We start from the raw sequence: 7249 nt of genomic DNA, 5'->3' as shown, positions 1-7249 counted from the left end.
TGCTGAGGAAGTCATGCAGCGGGCCGCCACAGCACGGTAGTCGCCCATAGCCAATGTTGTTCCTGCTGTAAGTTTACTGAGGGCCTGTAACCACAATCCCGCTCCTTCTGTAATTGGGGGTAATTTATCGCACAGGGTGGTGAGGTCGCCCAAAGCATAGGGCTTGTATTTGACCTCATCAAAAACACCTGTTTGTAATAGGGGCATTTGATGACTGTCAGCCCCTGAAACGAGTCCTGATCTGTGACGCCTGCCTTCATGGAGTGCTTCAAGTGTTTCATTCATTTGCTGTTGTCGACACATTTCCTCCAACTGTTCAACTTGGTTTTGAATGTCTTCAGAGGCCATAGTAGCTAAAGAAGGGCCAGGTAAGTGAGAAAGTGACCCGTCATCTGATTTAAAAGGTGACACGTCGTCTGATTTAAAACTAATCAGAGGGCCAGTTTGAGAAAGAAGTGTCTGTCCCTGTGTATGTGGTGAGAAAACAGGTGAGGACACCATTGGTCTAACTCAGGGGTCGGCAACCCAAAATGTTGAAAGAGCCACTTTGGACCAATACAATAAAAAACATATGAGTCTGGAGCCGCAAAAATTGTAATGCCTTATATAAGTCTTACAATGAAGGTAACACATGGAGAAAATGCCAATTAATCATGTCTGTGATTATACGACTATTTTTCCTGTTTATTTCTCCTGCTGCGTGTTCCCACGTCAAGTAAACCACAATTTTGGTCTCTTGATAAGTCAGAGAGGAATTGCAGCGTCAAGATATCAGACAAAAGCTAAATAGCCTCATAACGAACATACAAGCTTTTATTTTGACATCCCTCAATGAGGCAAGGAGGCGGGGTCCTGATCAGTCTCTCCCTCATTCTCACTCCAGGTGCAGGAAGAATTCAAACATAACAGGACAAAATCATAAATGCCAACAAATGTTCAACAGTCAGACAACAAAACACATTGAGGAAAACCCAAACTTAAATCCAATTCCAGTCAGATAGGCAAAAGAATGGGTAACCCACAATTCCTTGCGCTGCCAGACCGACAGCAAGCCCAGCGTGTCTGAGACCATCACTACAATATGAATGAATTACAGTTTGTTTCATTGCTTTGATGAAATTAAAGAAATGCAATAAAGAAATTTTTGATGTTATTTTTATTTAGAGGATTTGAAAAAACCACAAGAATGGAACGTGCACCTTTAAGGTGCTTCCACACTGGCCGCGTCGGCGCGCAATCACACTTTCAATGAAGAGTCAATATAAACGTGTGCCACCAAAATTCCCGGTCTGCAAGTCTGGAGCGCACATGAGTTTTTAAGTCAGACATTTAAAAGGACAGAGTTGTGAAAACAAAAGTCTTCAGAAAGATTTGGGGGATTTTCAACACTTTTACTTTAGGTTCTCCCTGTTGTAGATGCAGATCAGCGCTAATGAACAGTAAAAATACAATAGAAGGAGAATCTCCTCCCCGCCACACACCGCAGGCGGCCGGTGTGTGAGACCTGCACATCGGCCGCGCTCAGCAGGTGATATCCACACCGGAGCAGCGCGGTCACGCATGCAGTGGCGGGAGGAGATTCTTCTTCTATTCTTCTTCTACTGTTGGTTAGCGCTCATCTCATCTTGGTGTCATATTAACCTGACCGGACACAAACCATAATGATTCATTTCTCCTTCGTGATCATGTTTGGCACTTCAGTGCTTTGAAACAGACTCCGCCCACAAGCAGCTCCCAAATCCGGCTCCTTGATTGGTCGCATCTCTGAGCTGCTGCGACTGTGCGTGGAAATCTTGAACCGGATTGAAGATTCAGCGCGTGCTCAATGCGGGAAAATTTGTACGTGGAGCTCGCGACCCGACTTAAAAACCCGCGTAGCAACGTGCATGCGCTCACGTGCGTTCCAGACACATGGGCAGGAATTCTGCGGTGCTGTGCGTTTGCATTGACTTTTCATTGTGGGTGTGGCTTGATTGCGCGCTGACACAGCCGGCGTGGAAGCACCTGCGCTCATCTCACAACTGGAAAACGTAAAGGATGTTTGTGTCATGTTTGTCCTCCAACAGAAACCGTATTAAAACAAACAATATATTTCCCTCCAACATTTTTTTTTTCATTTTCAAACATTTTTGAAAAAGCGCCACTGAGCCGCAAGGCAGTGCTTAAAGAGCTGCATGCGGCTCCGGAGCCGCAGGTTGCCGACCCCCGGTCTAACTGATGCTGATCTGGATGGTGGTGAACTAGTTTCCCATTTCCCACTGAAGGACATACTGATGGACCCCTGTTTTCTGAGCAAGGATAGGCTACACTCTGAGCGTAAGGTGAGTACTGTAACTGTTCTCTCTCTGCTGCGGCCCTAAACGGATCAGTGTTCTGTCCTGGTGTTGTTGGACTGTGATGTGTTGGTGTCGGTGCAGGCATGGGTCCCTGACATGAGGCTGACTTTGTCATGGTGTGATGTGTTGGGGTGGTAGGACCATCCACATGGACCTGGCCCCCGGTGACGTTCAGGAGGGGGTAAATGCCTGCGGCTTTATTAGGAGGGGAGTATGGGGGAGGGGTGCTAGGTGTGTCAGAAGGCTTATGTTTCATAAGGTGTTCTGCTCCCTGCCACCACACGGCCCACTGCACCCAATATCTGTGTTGATCTTCTTCCCTGTTTTTCTTCTCTCTTCTTCTGCCCCTCGTAAACCAGTTTCCCTCATCCTTTTCTTCCTTCATCTTTTTAATGTTCAGTTTGGCTTCCCCCGCCTTTTCCCAAAACCATTTTCCCAAGGGCATCCTAGACTTCTGTCCGCCTGGAGTCTGCGCTGTTAATTTATCTATGTGATGTTGCACTTCTCATAATATTCTCTACATCTTTATCTTTATGAATCTTTTCCACTATTATTCTTAGTTTTTCTATCTGTTCAGGAATGGCTAAAAATATCGCACCTGGATCCCGTCCATCAGCCTGCGTTTCACAATCAAATTCACCTTCCATAGTGCCTCCCTGAGGTCTTACAGCTGTCTTCTTGAAAGTGACTAACGATCTGCCACTCCGTACCCAATGAACATCGACTGTGTCAGGCTTCTACAGGAGTAATTCCTGCGGACACAGCTGTCAGAGGTGTACCAGCCTTTCAATTTTAGACACCCCCTTTACACAGAAAATTACAGTTGTTCTGGACCCGAAATCCTAGTTCGGTATCAAAATGTCCTCAGAACAATCATTCACACCTATAATCACATTCACAGCCTACGTGTGTGCGTCCGTCCAGTGACCTATTGTCCACTCACGGTTATTTTCATTTCCACTCTTGCAGATCACCTCTGCTCATGGTTATTCTGTATTTTTGGCCTTATGTGAAGTGTATTTTTAACCGTGATTTTAACTGTGATTATCCTGACCGGGCACTGGTCAGAATTCACTCATAAATCACTATAATACGTGTACCTAATCTTTTCCTGACTGTCCTAATTTCTGGCCGACCGAATGGTATGGCACGCTGTGTTCCGAGTATTCGGTCCAGTCAACCACGCCCTTAACACGTTAGTTGAGACACCAGAAATTTAGACATGTATTATTTGAGACAGATCAGAATAATCCACCGTGTGGTGGACGTTCAGGTCCGCCCAACAGTCATTCACAATGTTTTTCTGTTCTTATCTTTATCCTGTTATCTATTTGTTCAGAATTCGAGGACACTTCCTGTCCTGGAGATCCAGAATCAAAACAGAAGGTGGGAACACCGCCGGTTCCGGGTACCCAGTACCAACAAATGAAACAAAATTCGAGAACACTTCCTGTCCTCGAGATCCAAAATCAAAACACAAGTTGGGAACACCGCCGGTTCCCGGTACCCAGTACCAACAAATGAATTTTGGGGTAGCCTCAATTCCCCGGGGACCTCGACCCAGCTGTTACAGAAACCTCGTCAGATTACTGTTTGAGATGCCACACTCTAGGCTTCCATAAAACTTATTTTTTACACATTACTCAATATCACCCTTTAAATTGTGAATGCAGAATTTTACTTAGACTCAAGACACGGAATAATTTAGATTTTCCAATGCAGTTTTGATGAAACAGGTACTGCTTACCTTTTATTTTGTCGCGTCCCGTGTCTCTCATCCGTTCGTTTCTGATTCGTGTCCAATCCCGCTCCTCTCCTCCGCCTGTTTGGGCGCCAAATGTTGAAAGCAGAACTCCCAGTTCTCTTTCTGGTGGGTCCGGAGTCAGGAACGCTGTTCAGATAAGGGTGATAGATCCAGACAAACCCCGTTTGTACGTTTCACCTTTGCCGCAGGAGGATTAGATTCTGCACAAATTTGTGCTTCAAAATCCTGTCGTCCGGAAGCAACAGGCTGGTTTTATTGACAGACGACATAAGCATTACAGGCATTTGCATATCCAATCATATTTCAGGCGGAATTTCCTGTGTACTTGTAAGGTAATAGCAAGATGGGTTCACACGTTTCTTATCTGTCCAGCTCCTACCTCCTTCTGCAGGGTAGTGACCTTGGTTCTCACGGGAAAGTGAACCGCTTTGAATTTCAGCTGATAATATATGAACTAGAGCTGTCAGGCGATTGAAATTTTTAATCGCGATTAATCACATTTTGTCCCGAGTTAACTCGCGATTAATCGCAAATTAATATGTGGCCTTTTTTTTTAGGGGAAAAAATATGTGCTTCGTGGAATTTAGCAGTTCTACATTAATTATGAAAACAAGAATGACAAAATTTATAGTTTTCATCAGAAATGCTTTATTTTGTAACATTGTATTGAGATAAACCTTCTTAACAATAAAAGGCTGTAACATAAAATGCCTAACAAAAGCCCAAGTGCAAGTGAAGGGCATTTTAAGTTCTAAACTTCAATCAACGTTCAGTAAAATAAAATAAAAAAAATCAAAATAAAATTTCCATAACACTTTCATGTTCATTTTTTGTCAAGACCAAATCTTTTCCTCTTCTGCTGAACTACAGTAATAAATGAAATAGAGATTTATCATTTCCAATTAACTTATGTTTTTTAAAACATTAAATACTGAGAAAAGCGGGATACACTGTGGATAGTTTGACAGTCTGTTACTGCCGCCGCGTTCTCTGGCTGCAGCTCGATGCAGCGACGTGTCCAGCGGAGCTCACGCCATGAATATGCCGGCAGACAGACAGCTATGCTGGGGTTGGATCACGCTTAAACCTCCAGAACATTTAAAACGTCCCCCGGTGCGCTTGCTGTTCGGAACGTCAGGGGTCCGCAGCTCTCGAGACGCGCCGCTGGACGTGGTACCGGAGCCGGGTTAGGGTGCAGGAGCTCTCCAGGTCCTAGCGCCGGGCCTGTTTTAGCTAGCAGCTCGGTGGTTGGAGACCCGCTTGTGATCTAGTGAGAGCAGCCGGTGAGTTAAAGGGCGGGACGCCCGCGAGCGCGGTATGGAAAGGCACATATGAGAAAGTCCACAACTAATGCGTCAAAAAAATTGTCGGCGTCAAGCACATGTCAGATTAATGCGTTTTTACGCGACAAATCTGACAGCCCTAATATGAACATCAGGAGAAACACAGAATCTGCTCTGCAATATGAAAATCAGGAGAATGCACAATATTTTTTACATATCTGCAGTTTTGAAGATATAGACATTTGTTGGAAACATGTCAAATTGCCGTTTCCCCATTCGTTAACATGGGATTTTGAGGTGATGACAGGAAGGATTTACTCCTCTCACTTCAGATCATTTTCACAAAAGGTGTTATTTTTGACACAAATAAAACATTTATTTCTAAATTCTTCTGAGCCTGAGGTTTACAAAACTGAAGGAATTATTCTGATTGGACGTATGGTTGGCGAACAGCAGTCATTTGTTCGGAGCAAACCATGGTGCTGTAAAATCTGCCTAGTCATGCTGCCCAACTACAGGTGCTCACCCCTCCCCTCCCCCACCTCACACACAGTGAGACAGTTTCAGGAGTTTGTGACCCCCAAACTTATGAATCAGAGGTTTCAAGTTCCCCCTGCCCATTCTTGTGTTACAGTTCTTGGACAAGACATGATAGCATTTGTGGCTAATTTAGCATCCACTGTTGTCTTTTAGGATTGCTTTCTTCTGCAATTTCTTCTGCAAATAGTGATTGGATTTTTCTGCAAAAAATACATTTTCACAAAACAACATATTCCAGCCATTCATTGATAATATTAGTTATTTCTGTAATCACTTCTGCAAAGTGTTTTTTCCGCAGCAACTACCTCTTCTGCACACCAAAAAGATTTTACCATTTATTGACAACATTGCTGATTTCTGCCATTTCTTCTGCAACTTATGGCAAACTTCAGCATCTTCTGCTAAAACTTATGCAATGAAGCAATTAAAGAAACCACCCTCTGCAAAACTGCAATTAAACATATTTCCGCAGGAAATGCAATTTTTTGTAGTTCAGCATTAATGTTAAACACATCCAGAGACCAGAATAAAGTTACGCCCCTGATATTTGCATATCCAGAGCTCATTGGGACATGCAAATTACCTCCAGTCGTAAAACACCTAAAATCCCCACAAATTGGGTGATTCTGGCCCTGCCTCTCAAATTCAAAACCCTGGCGCACACGCCAGAATGAGCCTCTCAAGCTTTCTCAGGCTTCACAGGCTCCCAAGCCACGCGCTTCACACGCTCTCCAGCCACGGGCCTAACACGCCTTTCACAAGCCAACATGGCCTGAAAAGCCAGAAGCCAGAACAGGAACAGAACAGAAACATCTAAGTTCTTCCAGTCTTAAGATCATGTTTTTTCGCGCGCTTTCTTCCTTTTCAATATTTTTATCTACCGTTTATTTCATAGACTGATTCCAACATTTTTACAATTTTTGATGCTTTTATTTTGAAACTGATTTTTAAAGCTAGACCATTCGATAAGTTTCATCGTCCGGCCAGCTTTGCGACTTATACTTTTTGGTCACAAAACGGAATAGAGAAATCGTTCGACCACCCCAGAAGCTAAGTGACTGAACAGAGCAGAACCAGCAGAACCGCAGGTTCCCTTTCCTTCTACACCTGGCTGCAGATCTCCACGGCTGTCCTGAAGCATCCAGCTAGGAACGTGATCAACCACCCTTCCTGGCAGAGCAGACCCAGATCTCCAGACCGCATGGTGAGAAGTCGAATTTCGCTCATACAGTCAACTGCTGGTGGTTAGAATAAAGATTAACTATTTTTGCAAGAGTAACATCTTTTCCCCGTTTTGAATTCCTCCTTTTAAGGATAGCTTATTC

Source organism: Oryzias melastigma, linkage group LG17, assembly GCF_002922805.2.
Source record: "Oryzias melastigma strain HK-1 linkage group LG17, ASM292280v2, whole genome shotgun sequence".
Lineage (NCBI taxonomy): Eukaryota > Metazoa > Chordata > Actinopteri > Beloniformes > Adrianichthyidae > Oryzias > Oryzias melastigma.
The sequence above is the reverse complement of the archived record's forward strand: the minus strand, read 5'-3'. Positions refer to the sequence as shown.